General features: G+C 43.9%; 1 protein-coding gene across 10 annotated transcripts in view; it reads left to right on the top strand.

The window, feature by feature from the left end:
• mof (males absent on the first) overlaps positions 1 to 15,567 on the top strand; it is a 510,758-nt gene that overhangs the window by 194,593 nt on the left and 300,598 nt on the right. The gene's annotated exons all lie outside the window — the stretch shown is intronic.

Genomic DNA, 15,567 nt, shown 5'->3' on the forward strand with positions numbered 1-15,567 from the left:
AAGAACTAACCACTGATGAGCTGCTAGATCATCTTCAACAGCAAGAGGCCACACCTGAGGAAACTGCTTCGGAGGAGGGGAGAGAGAAATTTAAGAAGTTGCCTACTTCAAAGATTAAGGAAATCTGTGCAAAGTGGCTTGAAGTGCAAACCTTTATGAATGAAAATCACCCTCAGACAGCTGTTGCAAGCTGTGTTGGCAACCTGTACACTGACAGTGTTGTGAACCACTTTAGAAAAGTCATAAAGGAACGAGAGGTACAGACCTCTATGGACAGATGTGCGACAGAAGTCCAGTGACTCTGAAGCTGGTCCTAGTGGCATTAAAAGAAGAGGGGAAGTAACCCCGGAAAAGGACTTGACACCTCAAGTCCTAATGGAAAGGGATTCCTGTTCTAAACACTAAGACCATCAACACACTCCCCTCCTCCTGTGAAAATTTGTGTGGACTGCCTCCAAGTGAGTCGCCTACCCTGGCAAACTCTGTTGACACCGAGCTCTGAGGTGGGTACCTCAGCCTCACAAGTGGCTTATAGGACAGATTTTCACAAATGATTGGTATTGCAAGAAACCTCGCCTGCATGCACGTATAAAGGACTAACTTACTTGGTGTTGCAGCATATATCCTGATCTTCACTTCCCCAAGCTAGCCTTAGCCCCTTTGGACTCCCCCTCAGAAACCGTGCAACCGGGAGCATTAATTCCTGCAATATTCAATCGTTATTAGTGTCCTGCCTGCACCTCAGAAATTCCTATATCCAAGAGGGTATGTATCCCCTAGTATAACTATGCAGACTCAGACACTAGCTTCAGACGGCTCTGAGACACTGGTACTTACTGGGCATGCTCTCTCTGTTGCACACCGGGCCCACAGCTAAAACTCAACCCACAATCTCCCAAGACACTGGCCAGAATCTACGAGGAAAAAGGTGGAGGTTTTGTCTTACTGTATGGGCTGATGGAGGAGGTCATCTACGGTACATCGAGGTGCCTCTACCAGATTTCCCCAGGTCTCAAATGTGAAGACACGTGGGGGCGTCGTCTGCTGATCACGGCACGTCTTGTCCAGTTAGTGTCTGTCTTAAGAGCGAGCTGGTCTCCTTTCCAGACCCTCGTCTCTTCGTTCAAACTAGGGCTGCCAGTTCTCCCTAGCTAACTTATCCTAGTGTTTGCCTACATTATCGGCCTATTACTACCTATGTTAAGGTCTTAGGTCTACTTTATCATTATCTACAGATGCCTTAGTAAACCTAATATTAGTGTACTACCAGTAAAACTACCTACTCCTTCCCTGAAGAGTAAATCTATAAATTAAATACATGCCTACCAAGAATCCATCGCGGACAAGAGAATGCTTCCCTGTTTGGGTGGGGTATAAGGGCCATCCAGCTCAGCCGTCCCGTACAGCCATGCTGGACGTCCTGTGGAACTTTAGGGACCAAATAAATTTCCACATCCTCCCGCCGGCGAAGGTAGGCGCTAAGTCTAGATCAAGTCTGCCTTCCGCAGGCCCCCCCAGTGGGCCCTGGACTTGAGCGCCGTTCGACGGGTCGTCCGGCCGCTCAGCTCAGTCAGCCTCTGGTCTAATTTCTCATGTCCCGGTCCCACCGTGTGGACCTCGAGAGGTAAAAGCCTGTTGATGGGTCTTATAGTCTCGACACCATTCATTCTCACTTTCACCATTCTCAACCACCCAGCCTTGTCTAGGTGGGTTGACACTACCAGGCCAAGAGGCCAGTATGCCCTGGGCGCCTCGGATTCTACGAGCACCAGGTCCCCTTCACTTAGCATCATCTTATTTGCCTCGGGGTCGGCACCATAGAAATGTTCCCGCAAGGTTGTCAAGTAATCCCTGTGCCACACCTGGTTCCATTTGTCCAGGATGTTCACCAGTCTGTTGTGACTCCTGTGCAGTTCTTCATTGATGGGGGGACCATCTGGCCCATAATAATCCAGCTCCTTGGAAGACTGACTCAAAATTGTGGGGAAGGGCTCAATCCTTCTTCCAAACAGCATGTGAGTTGGGGTGAGAGCTTCTTGCTCGTCAATCCCATTTTGTACGTAGGTCAGAGGCCTGTTATTAACTCTTGCCTCTATCTCAACTAAGACTGTCCTCGGTTCATCAAAGCTCGCCCTCCTGCCGTGTAAGACCTTCCGAATGCACCTTTTGACTGTGCCCACCATGTGTTCATAGAATCTCCCTTGCCAGGGCGCCCTGGGAGCTATGAACCTCCACTCGCACTCTATTCTCTTCAGGTGTTCTCATACTTCTCCGTTGTCCCTAAGATTCCTGAAAACTTTATCGGCCGCCCTAAAGCTTGTGCCATTGTCCGAGATAATCAATCGCGGGCACGAGAATCTGGCAGTAAACCTCCTGAACAACTTCACGAAAGTCTCTGTTGTCATATCTTCTGCCAACTCCAAATGCACCGCTCGAGTAGTGGCACAAGTAAACAGGCAGACATATACTTTCTGAGGCCCCACCCTATCGTCTCCTGGGTTCTTCAATGTGATAGCCCCAGTATAGTCTATTCCCACAGTCTCAAAGGGCCTGTCACTATGTACCCGCTCCTGAGGCAGCGGTGGTGGACCTGGGTATGGTAGGGTCCTCCCGTCGTACCGCCGGCAGACCGTGCAACTCTTTAGCACCCTTTTGACGGCAGCTCGACCCTTCAATACCCAGTAATTCTGACGTAGGCAGGTGAGGGCATCTCCAAACCCCCCAAGTAAGGTCCTCTGATGGGCATCTTGTATCAATAGCTCTGTCGCCCATCCCTCCTTTCCCAGTAGCACGGGATGTTTTGCCCCATAGCTGAGCTCCGAGTTTTGTATTCTTCCCCTGCATCTTATTAGCCCCGCATAATCTAGGAACAATCCCAATGAGTGAACCAATTTACTGTTCCCTGAGTCGTCGTCGTTGGACACGCGTCCTGACGCCATAACCTGCTGCCGGGTCGCAAGTACTTCCAGCACTCCTGGAAACCTCTCCCTTTGGTACTGCCTTATCCAATATTCTCTGGGACCCACGAGAGACAACTGTCGACCTTGGCTTACCTTGTCATGCAGCTTCCTCACAAATCGAAATACCATTTCCGTGACTCCCATAAGTTTTCTCCATGAGGAGTAGCGCCTGGGGTCAAATAATTCAGTGTCGTGTTCCCCCGCAAAGTGTACAATGCTGCTGGTTGTCTCCACGAATTTCTGCTCCGGCCAGCAATCCCTTGCCGGTAACCAGTCTGGGCCTTTGAACCAAATCTCGCTTTTACTCAGCTTTCTGTGTGTCACCCCTCGGCTTATCAGGTCGGCTGGGTTTTGATCTGTAGGCACATACAGAATTGTTGACGTTGACTGTAGTTCCCGTATCTCCTTTACCCGATTCCTGACATAGGGGAGCTTAGACCTGTCATTCTGGACCCACTGTAAGGCCACCTCCGAGTCTGTCCATACATAGGTGTGTGTCGCCCTCAGATTACTCAACACCTCCTCTACGTACTTACCCAGTCTTGCTCCCAGCAACATCGCCGTGAGCTCTAGCTTTGGGATCGAGCAATCCTTCAGGGGTGTCACCCGCGCACGACTGGTGACCAGATTGACTTGGTCCCCGGCCACCAAATACGTACTGCCCCATAGGCCCTGGAGGAGACATCACAGAAGACGTGCAAGTCATAATCCCGCCCGGTGCACCCGATGGCCCTGGGGAATGTGAACTCGTGCAATTCTGCTAGGTCTTTTCCAACCAGATCCCACTCCTGGCAGACTGTTTCTGGCAGGGGGTCGTCCCAACCTAGGTTCAGCTCCCAGGTCTGTTGCACTAGTATCCTCCCTCGAATGGTGATGGGTGTCAACAAACCCAAAGGATCGAAGGCAGTCTGCACTTTGCTCAGCAAAGACCTCCTGGTCAGCTTCCCTTCCCCATCAGGCTTCCTCTTTAGCCTAAGTCTGTCTTCCTTGATTTCCCACTCCAGTCCCAACACCGATGTTACCTCAGGTACTGAGTAACCAGCATAGTCACGTTCCACCGTGCCCCGCAACGTTAGATTGTTTGTCACCCATTCTCTCAATGGCATGTTAGCCGAGAGCATCTCCTGATTAAACTCTCGGTAAATGTCCATCAACAACCTTTCATCTGAGGTGGTACCTTGCATGTTGTCTACATAAAATAGGGTCTTCAGTAATTCTTTAAGTGGGCTATTACAGTTCACAAGGTGGTAGTCTATGGTAGCTTGTAATAAGAATGGTGAACTAGTGGCACCAAACAACACTGCCCTGAATCTGTAGGTATCATACCCTTGCTTGGGCACCTCCCTGTCAGCCAACCACAAGAACCTTGTGTAGTCCCTGTCTTGTGGCTGCAACCCAATACGTAGGAAGGCTTTGCTAATGTCTGCCGCATAGGCGTACTGTTCTGTCCTGAATCTCAACAACACATCTGCTAATTTCTGCGTCAGGGAGGGCCCTGTGAGCAGACAGTCGTTCAACGATGGCTCTCAGGGACTCGCCTGCGAGCTGCAGTTGAAGACTACTCTGATGGGAGTGGTTACCGACTCCTTGGTGACTGCCATGTGTGGAAGATAATGGGTGTTTTCCCCAGGGCTGGCATTGGGCACTTTCTCAATGAACCCAAGGGCCAGCTGTTCCTTAATAATATCATCATATTTCCCCACCAGACCCTTCTTGGTCAGGCTGTTCACCAATGAATTCAACTGACCCCGTGCCTTCTTGAAATTAGTGGGCAGCGTTGGGTGTCCCGGTTTCTATGGGAGTCGCACCCAGTACTGTCCGTCCCTGAACTGCACATGGTTCAAGTAATCTCGATACATCTCTTCGTGTTCGGGGGGCGGCTGGTCACCTTTAATCCCTACTACATCCAGGTCCCATAGTTTATGGACCGGCTCACTGTCGGATGTGCCAACTTGCGTCTCTGACAGACCTTCGTGCGCACCAATCCGCATCACCAGTACAGCCTCAGTCGCTGTAATACCAGAGCCCTCCTTTCCCGGGGTCGCAGGGAAGTGAGCTGGTACTCTACCTCCTATGATATACCCCACTGGAGTCCTGTACAGGCCCACACCCTCCTTGATAACCCTTCTTGTAGACACGAACTCGTCTATGTAATCCCCTCCTACCAAGATGCCTACATTACTAACATTGTCTGTAGCAATGTCTGGTTCCGCTAGCTTCACACCCAACTGCCTCAAACGTTTGACTGCTGCAGCCAGTCCCCTAGTGGTAATGATATTGGGCAGCCTCTTCACCATCAAGGCTGAAATTTCCCGTCGATGCCCGGCTAACCTGACCGTCACATTGACTACTGGATAAGACCTGCGTGGGACTTCCCCACCAAACCCTTCCACCTTCATGTCAACTTTACCAACTGTCTCCAGCTTCAACCTAGTTGCTAGACTCTCCGCTATGAAGGATCTCTGTGCCCCACTGTCGAAGAACAAACGGGTCGTTTCAGACTTCTTCCCGTTCGCAACCACCGCCATTATGGTGGGCAAGGCCACCGAGCCTTGAAACTGCTCACCAGAACAAATTCTCGGTGCCGTACTCACCACGCTTATCGCTACTTCCGACTTGTTCTGGCTCTCCGCCCTTTCTTGCGGTTTGCTCTCCTTAACTTGTGCTAATCCGGCATCATTAGGACACAGTGCACTGTGGTGCTTTCCCTTCCAGCAGCCCCGACACTCCCTGAGCTGGGTGTTAGTCCCTGGCAAAATGTTCTCCACAACACTTGAAACAAAGTCTCAACTCCCTTAGTCGTTGAACCCTTTGGTTATAGGTGGTGAAGCTTGAACACCCTGAACTAGCGTGTTCTTCTTCACAAAACACGCACCGTCTCATACTGGTCGCTTTAGTGGCTTCTCCCTTGGCCCTGTGGGTGGAGGACTCGCCCTGGACATAATACGTGCCTACCTTAGTAGGAGGTGGTTTAGGTCTATCTCTCGAATGTCTGGGGAAGTTGACCGACTTCTCCTTGGTAGGTAATTTCTCCCCCTGACCTACGCTCAGGTGAGATATGAGATCCCCTAACCCTTCAATAATTTGTTTTATCGTGAACCTATTCGTCCGATATTTTAAGTGTAACTCATGCACTGTCGTGCTAGCCAGTTTCCTCTGAATCACCTGGCTAAGGACCCATTCTGAATCATTCTCATCATGCAAATCTCTGAAACTGTTTATCGAGCTCATAATCTCAATACGGAACTTCTCTAGGCTTTGACGGTCATGTCGGCAAGCCTCTAGATCCAACAACCGATAAAGTATAGCTACCTTTATCTCCTCAGTGTTGCCAAACATGTCTTCTAATTGGTCTTTGGCATGTTGGTAATTAGTGTCAGTAATCTGGTAGTGCCGGACTAGGTCTAAGGCTTTACCCTTGAGCTGCGACCGCAAATACTGCAACTTGACGACATCTGACAAATCGTTCCTGTCATCTATCTGGGCTCTAAACTGATCCCAGAAAGCAGTGTACAGGAAGGCCCCACTTATACGGCGGGTTAGGTTCCAGGCTACCGCCGTAAAGCGGAAACCGCCGTAAAGTGGAACACCCTTTTTTTCCACTTATAAATGCATACAAACACTAGATAACAAGTTTACACTAACATATATTAAGTTAGCAATAGAACCAGGCATCAAAAAACAATAAAAAGGTACAATACACACATAGTGCACTCATTACTTACCTTAAAATATTTATAGTCTTAATCTAGGGTGAGACAAGTAGTATTTATTGTAAGAAATCAAGTGTGGTATGTATTGTAATAGCCAGGCTACCTCACCAGGCCACCCCACCCACACATACTATTCTATGATATTTAAGCATCCCAGAGCGATAAAATGTATATACAGTTCACTCATTACTTACCTTAAAATATTTGTAGTCTTAATGTAGGGTCAGGAGTAAGTAAATGAGATAAAACGAATAAATGAGAGAGAGAAAGAATGAGTACATGAGAGGTGACAGGCCAGGCACAGAGTAAACAAACCAGGCTCCCACATCTTATATTTATGTTTATTTATTCTATTGTGGGGTGTATTTATCATCTTTTTATGTTATGTATCGTGTTTATTATATAATTTTGAAAAAAATATCATGGCTGGATTAATGAAAATGTGTATATTACCGTAATATACGACATTTAATGAGACTCGGTGACTATTGTTATTATCACCACTTGTGGAAGTCGTCTGCTACCACAGCTCACATTTATGTTTATTTATTCTACTGTGGGGTGTATTTATCTTATTTATATGTTATGCATCGTGTTTATTATATAATTTTGAAAAAAATATCATGGATGGATTAATGAAAATGTGTATATTACCGTAATATACGACATTTAATGAGACTCGGTGACTATTGTTATTATGGCGTCACTTGTGGAAGTCGTCTGCTCACATCTCACATTTATGTTTATTTATTCTACTGTGGGGTGTATTTATCTTATTTATATGTTATGCATCGTGTTTATTATATAATTTTGAAAAAAATATCATGGATGGATTAATGAAAATGTGTATATTACCGTAATATACGACATTTAATGAGACTCGGTGACTATTGTTATTATGGCGTCACTTGTGGAAGTCGTCTGCTCACATCTCACATTTATGTTTATTTATTCTACTGTGGGGTGTATTTATCTTATTTATATGTTATGCATCGTGTTTATTATATAATTTTGAAAAAAATATCATGGATGGATTAATGAAAATGTGTATATTACCGTAATATACGACATTTAATGAGACTCGGTGACTATTGTTATTATCACCACTTGTGGAAGTCGTCTGCTACCACAGCTCACATTTATGTTTATTTATTCTACTGTGGGGTGTATTTATCTTAGTATTTATCTTATTTATATGTTATGCATCGTGTTTATTATATAATTTTGAAAAAAATATCATGGATGGATTAATGAAAATGTGTATATTACCGTAATATACGACATTTAATGAGACTCGGTGACTATTGTTATTATGGCGTCACTTGTGGAAGTCGTCTGCTCACATCTCACATTTATGTTTATTTATTCTACTGTGGGGTGTATTTATCTTATTTATATGTTATGCATCGTGTTTATTATATAATTTTGAAAAAAATATCATGGATGGATTAATGAAAATGTGTATATTAACGTAATATACGACATTTAAATGACTTGATGTATGTAAGTTTATTTAGGTACAGGTATACATAAGTATAATTATCAGAGTATATATAAAATATGAAATAACTTTTAAAAACATTTGAAATTTTGGAGTTTCCAGACAAAATGGAGAGACTTAGTGCTTACTGAGCTCATGGAGAATGTAAACAAACAGGGTGGGGCACGGTGACCGTATTAGAAAGTCAGGTGGGGGGAGCCGTATAGTGAGTTTTGGTCATAATTTGAAATGTCCGTATTAGCGGAACGCCATAAAGTGAAACGCCATAAAGCGGGGCCTTCCTGTACTCTGTTAAGGTTCCGTCGAACGTTGGTAAATTCAACTGGGGCAACTTGGGCAACATATTGACAGGTGTGTGGTTGTTTGGGGTACCTGCGGTGTTCAACACCACTCTTGGAATACTAGCCTTTAATGTACTTAACTTATCTTTGTACATATTCATCTCCTGATGACAATCTACATCATCCTTAGTGAATTCGTCCATAGCCTGCTGAAGACTTCCCTGGGATTCATCATCCTCAATAGCCTGTTGCTCATATGCTGAGAATGCTTGTTCATAGGCTTCCCATTTTTCCCCCAAGCTCTTCAAGCAGTCCTGCAAATCATCGCAGTCTACATTACTGCGTTGGCAAGTAGCCTTGCACCTGTTACGCGTTCTGTTCAGATGCCCTTTGTATGCTGCTACTGATCGTTTTAATTTTGTTAACACTGAACCAGACTCTCCTGAACCCCCATCTGCCATTGTCGAAGTTTAATGAAGAGTGTGACACTAATTGTACTTTACCCAGTCCACCCCACAGCACGTCACGGTGTTAGGTAAGAATGAACGAGTCTTAAGGCTTCTCAACAAGCTTAACAATTCCCTTTGTTATATTGACTCTACTATGAATCAAAAATGTACACTGTTAGCTCTCAAATCCCAATCAAAAATGTGTATCGATGTGAAAGCTTAATCTAGCACTTAACTGTACAATGCCAGCAAATAATTACAGGACTTAACCTAGTCTCAGGTATAATTCACAAATCCCACATTAACATGAATCAGAGACGATGAAAATCACACAATAAAAGGGTGCAGTATACAAATTAAAATCACTTGGTTAACACAAGTAAATTCAACAATTCAACTTGTGAAACAGTAAATAAATAATGTATGTAAACAGCTTGGCCTGTGCCCAGCTTACTCTGTCTAGCATGGATGGTTGGATAAGGTAAATCCTAACCTAGCTAGTGTGCTATAACTTAAACCTGGCTTTATAACTCCCTGTAAATAATAACTAGGTTAAATCTGTCCTAGCTACTATAACCTTTGTAAAATTTGCACAAGCCTAGCCTAACTGTGGCTACCTTGCAAATCCACTGTAAGTAATCAACACACAAGTCTCCTACTCTGGATTACTTGTAATCACTGTAAATAATTAAATTCACAAGCTTCTCTAGCCTACCTGGCCTGCCTGTAAATTACTGCAAATAACAACTTCTGTGTATAGTCAGCTTGGCCTAGCCTCTGTGTAACTTTGACCTAGGTGTGCTAACTTAACCTAACTTTTTTTAAACTGGTTCCTAACTGTGGCCTAGCTATGATAGCTTAACCTAACTCTGTTAAACTGGTTCCTAACCGTGGCCTAGCTATGATAGCTTAACCTAGCTATTCCACATCACGGTTTTCGAAGGACCACTTTTGTGAAAATTTGTGTGGACTGCCTCCAAGTGAGTCGCCTACCCTGGCAAACTCTGTTGACACCGAGCTCTGAGGTGGGTACCTCAGCCTCACAAGTGGCTTATAGGACAGATTTTCACAAATGATTGGTATTGCAAGAAACCTCGCCTGCATGCACGTATAAAGGACTAACTAACTTGGTGTTGCAGCATATATCCTGATCTTCACTTCCCCAAGCTAGCCTTAGCCCCTTTGGACTCCCCCTCAGAAACCACGTGCAACCGGGAGCATTAATTCCTGCAATATTCAGTCGTTATTAGTGTCCTGCCTGCACCTCAGAAATTCCTATATCCAAGAGGGTATGTATCCCCTAGTATAACTATGCAGACTCAGACACTAGCTTCAGACGGCTCTGAGACACTGGTACTTACTGGGCATGCTCTCTCTGTTGCACACCGGGCCCACAGCTAAAACTCAACCCACAATCTCCCAAGACACTGGCCAGAATCTACGAGGAAAAAGGTGGAGGTTTTGTCTTACTGTATGGGCTGATGGAGGAGGTCATCTATGGTACATCGAGGTGCCTCTACCAGATTTCCCCAGGTCTCAAATGTGAAGACACGTGGGGGCGCCATCTGCTGATCACGGCACGTCTTGTCCAGTTGGTGTCTGTCTTAAGAAGAGTGAGCTGGTCTCCCTTCCAGACCCTCGTCTCTTCGTTCAAACTAGGGCTGCCAGTTCTCCCTAGCTAACTTATCCTAGTGTTTGCCTACATTATCGGCCTATTACTACCTATGTTAAGGTCTTAGGTCTACTTTATCATTATCTACAGATGCCTTAGTAAACCTAATATTAGTGTACTACCAGTAAAACTACCTACTCCTTCCCTGAAGAGTAAATCTATAAATTAAATACATGCCTACCAAGAATCCATCGCGGACAAGAGAATGCTTCCCTGTTTGGGTGGGGTATAAGGGCCATCCAGCTCAGCCGTCCCGTACAGCCATGCTGGACGTCCTGTGGAACTTTAGGGACCAAATAAATTTCCACACCTCCCATCCCATCAGTCATCACCAGATCTTCAATAAAGGTAAGTGTCATGTAACTGTGCATGTAATCTTCAGTTTGTGTGTATTAAAATTAATATTTCATGTGGTAAAAATTTTTTTTTTTGTTCATACTTTGGGGTGTGAGGAACGGGTTAATTTGATTTCCATTATTTCTTATGGGGAAAATTAATTCGCCTAACGATTATTTCGCATAACATTGAGCTCTCAGGAACGGATTAATAACGTTATGCGAGGGTCCACTGTAGTCTGTAAGTATTTATGGCAGGAAGTGTCCACACTTTTTTCTGGAGACTGTCAGTGTATGACAGGGAAATATGAATTACGTGAATGTGACCACGAGTATTTGCATTTCAAGAGGGTGTGGTCCAGTGAGAGACCCTGGCCACTTTGTCACATCTTCACTGGTCAATTTCAAACTGCAGTCTGCCTGTTGCAACCTCTGCCCTCTTTTTATGGTCAGTTATCTGCTGACATAATGTCTACAGGCATGAATGCTGGCTATGGCAACTCGACTGAATTAATCCTTTGACTTTCACAAGCCCCTTTCTGAGACTGTCATTCTATGCTGCAAAATTTTTGGGAAAAAAAAAAATGATTTTTTCTCATAAAATGATAGAATCTTTTCCCGATGGTAATCACAACAACAGTATGAAATTTGGTTGAAAACTCACGGAATTACGCTCCCGCAAAGATAGCTGTTTCGGCGACATACACGCATCGGCAATTTCGCCGACTTTGAGCCCTGTTTTTGGCCAATTCCGTTGTTCCAGTTGACCAAACTCATAGCTACTTCTTTAGAACTCCATTTTTTTCTATCAATTGAGTACAGGAAACTGCCCATTTACCGATTTGAACTACCCAATAAAGTGGTCAGAAATTGGCAATTTGGCCAATTTCAGGCAAATTAAAAAAGAGATGCCAATTTCAAAATAGGGTCCAGAATGAACAATATAGACATTCTTGGCACTAAATTAACATATCCTCTGTTCATTAGTCATGTCTCTAGGCCCCTCTTATATTACTATTGCTTTCTATTTTGGTTTTTTATTCTGTCTCATAAACACGCTAGATAACAGGGATATCTTGCTACTCCTACTTACACTTTGGTCACACTTCACAGACACGCACATGCATATATGTATAAATACATCTAGGTTTTTCTCCTTTTCTAAATAGCTCTTGTTCTTCTTTATTTCTTCTATTGTCCATGGGGAAGTGGAAAAGAATCTTTCCTCCGTAAGCCATGCATGTCGTACGAGGCGACTAAAATGACGGGAGCGATGGGCTAGTAACCCCTTCTCCTGTAGACATTTACTAAAAAAGAGAAGAAGAAAAACTTTATAAAACTGGGATGCTTGAATGTGCGTGGATGTAGTGCGGATGACAAGAAACAGATGATTGCTGATGTTATGAATGAAAAGAAGTTGGATATCCTGGCCCTAAGCGAAACAAAGCTGAAGGGGGTAGGGGACTTTCGGTGGAGGGGAAATAAATGGAATTAAATCTGGAGTATCTGAGAGAGTTAGAGCTAAGGAAGGGGTAGCAGTAATGTTGAAGGATCAGTTATGGAAGGAGAAAAGAGAGTATGAATGTGTAAATTCAAGAATTATGTGGATTAAAGTAAAGGTTGGATGTGAAAAGTGGGTCATAATAAGCGTGTATGCACCTGGAGAAGAGAGGAATGTAGAGGAGAGAGAGAGATTTTGGGAGATGTTAAGTGAATGTATAAGAACCTTTGAACCAAGTGAGAGAGTAATTGTGGTAGGGGACCTGAATGCTAAAGTAGGAGAAACTTTAAAAGAGACGGTGTGGTAGGTAAGTTTGGGGTGCCAGGTGTAAATGATAATGGGAGCCCTTTGATTGAACTTTGTATAGAAAGGGGTTTAGTTATAGGTAATACATATTTTAAGAAAAAGAGGATAAATAAGTATACAATATATGATGTAGGGCGAAATGACAGTAGTTTGTTGGATTATGTATTGGTAGATAAGACTGTTGAGTAGACTTCAGGATGTACATGTTTATAGAGGGGCCACAGATATATCAGATCACTTTTTAGTTGTAGCTACACTGAGAGTAAAAGGTAGATGGGATACAAGGAAAATAGAAGCATCAGGGAAGAGAGAGGTGAAGGCAGTTAGGGTAAGATATAAACAGCTATTGGAGGATAGATGGGCTAATGAGAGCATAAGCAATGGGGTCAAAGAGGTATGGGGTAGGTTTAAAAATGTAGTGTTAGTGTTCAGCAGAAGTTTGTGGTTACAGGAAAGTGGGTGCGGGAGGGAAGAGGAGCGATTGGTGGAATGATGATGTAAAGAGAGTAGTAAGGTAGAAGAAGTTAGCATATGAGAAGTTTTTACAAAGTAGAAGTGATGCAAGAAGGCAAGAGTATATGGAGAAAAAGAGAGAGGTTAAGAGAGTGGTGAAGCAATGTAAAAAGAGAGGAAATGAGAGAGTGGGTGAGATGTTATCAACAAATTTTGTTGAAAATAAGAAAAAGTTTTGGAGTGAGATTAACAAGTTAAGGAAGCCTAAAGAACAAATGAATTTGTCAGTTAAAAATAGGAGAGGAGAGTTATTAAATGGAGAGTTAGAGGTATTGGGAAGATGGAGGGAATATTTTGAGGAATTGTTAAATGTTGATGAAGATAGGGAAGCTGTGATTTCGTGTATAGGGCAAGAAGGAATAACATGTTGTAAGAGTGAGGAAGAGCCAGTTGTGAGTGTGGGGGAAGTTCGTGAGGCAGTAGGTAAAATGAAAGGGGGTAAGGCAGCCGGGATTGATGGGATAAAGATAGAAATGTTAAAAGCAGGTGGGGATATAGTTTTGGAGTGGTTGGTGCAATTATTTAATAAATGTATGGAAGAGGGTAAGGTACCTAGGGATTGGCAGAGAGCATGCATAGTTCCTTTGTATAAAGGCAAAGGGGACAAAAGAGAGTGCAAAAATTATAGGGGGATAAGTCTGTTGAGTATACCTGGTAAAGTGTATGGTAGTTATTATTGAAAGAATTAAGAGTAAGACAGAGAATAGGATAGCAGATGAACAAGGAGGCTTTAGGAAAGGTAGGGGGTGTGTGGACGAGGTGTTTACAGTGAAACATATAAATGAACAGTATTTAGATAAGGCTAAGAGGTTTTTGTGGCATTTATGGATTTGGAAGAGGCATATTACAGGGTGGATAGGGGGGCAATGTGGCAGATGTTGCAGGTGTATGGTGTAGGAGGTAGGTTACTGAAAGCAGTGAAGAGTTTTTACGAGGATAGTGAGGCTCAAGTTAGAGTATGTAGGAAAGAGGGAAATTATTTCCCAGTAAAAGTAGGCCTTAGACAAGGATGTGTGATGTCACCGTGGTTGTTTAATATATTTATAGATGGGGTTGTAAGAGAAGTAAATGCGAGGGTCTTGGCAAGAGGCGTGGAGTTAAAAGATAAAGAAACACACATAAAGTGGGAGTTGTCACAGTTGCTCTTTGCTGATGACACTGTGCTCTTGGGAGATTCTGAAGAGAAGTTGCAGAGGTTGGTGAATGAATTTGGTAGGGTATGCAAAAGAAGAAAATTAAAAATTAAAAGTGAATGCAGGAAAGAGTAAGGTTATGAGGATAACAAAAAGATTAGGTGATGAAAGATTGGATATCAGATTGGAGGGAGAGAGTATGGAGGAGGTGAATGTATTCAGATATTTGGGAGTGGACGTGTCAGCGGATGGGGCTATGAAAGATGAGGTGAATCATAGAATTGATGAGGGGAAAAGGGTGAGCGGTGCACTTAGGAGTCTGTGGAGACAAAGAACTTTGTCCTTGGAGGCAAAGAGGGGAATGTATGAGAGTATAGTTTTACCAACGCTCTTATATGGGTGTGAAGCATGGGTGATGAATGTTGCAGCGAGGAGAAGGCTGGAGGCAGTGGAGATGTCATGTCTGAGGGCAATGTGTGGTGTGAATATAATGCAGAGAATTCGTAGTTTGGAAGTTAGGAGGAGGTGCGGGATTACCAAAACTGTTGTCCACAGGGCTGAGGAAGGGTTGTTGAGGTGGTTCGGACATGTAGAGAGAATGGAGCAAAACAGAATGACTTCAAGAGTGCATCAGTCTGTAGTGGAAGGAAGGCAGGGTAGGGGTTGGCCTAGGAAAGGTTGGAGGGAGGGGGTAAAGGAGGTTTTGTGTGTGAGGGGCTTGGACTTCCAGCAGGCATGTGTGAGCGTGTTTGATAGGAGTGAATGGAGACAAATGGTTTTTAATACTTGACGTGCTGTTGGAGTGTGAGCAAAGTAACATTTATGAAGGGGTTCAGGGAAACTGGCAGGCCAGACTTGAGTCCTGGAGATGGGAAGTACAGTGCCTGCACTCTGAAGGAGGGGTGTTAATGTTGCAGTTTAAAAACTGTAGTGTAAAGCACCTTTCTGGCAAGACAGTGATGGAGTGAATGATGGTGAAAGTTTTTTCTTTTTCAGGCCACCCTGCCTTTGTGGGAATTGGCCAGTGTGTTAACCCTTTCAGGGTCCAAGGCCCAAATCTGGAGTCACGCACCAGTGTCCAAGAATTTTCAAAAAAAAAATTTGTTATTTTTTCTTATGAAATCGTAGAGAATCTTTTTGTGAAGGTAATAAAACAAAAAGTACGAAATTTGGTGGAAAATTGACGAAATTATGCTCTCGCGA

Source organism: Cherax quadricarinatus, chromosome 6 (assembly GCF_038502225.1).
Source record: "Cherax quadricarinatus isolate ZL_2023a chromosome 6, ASM3850222v1, whole genome shotgun sequence".
NCBI lineage: Eukaryota > Metazoa > Arthropoda > Malacostraca > Decapoda > Parastacidae > Cherax > Cherax quadricarinatus.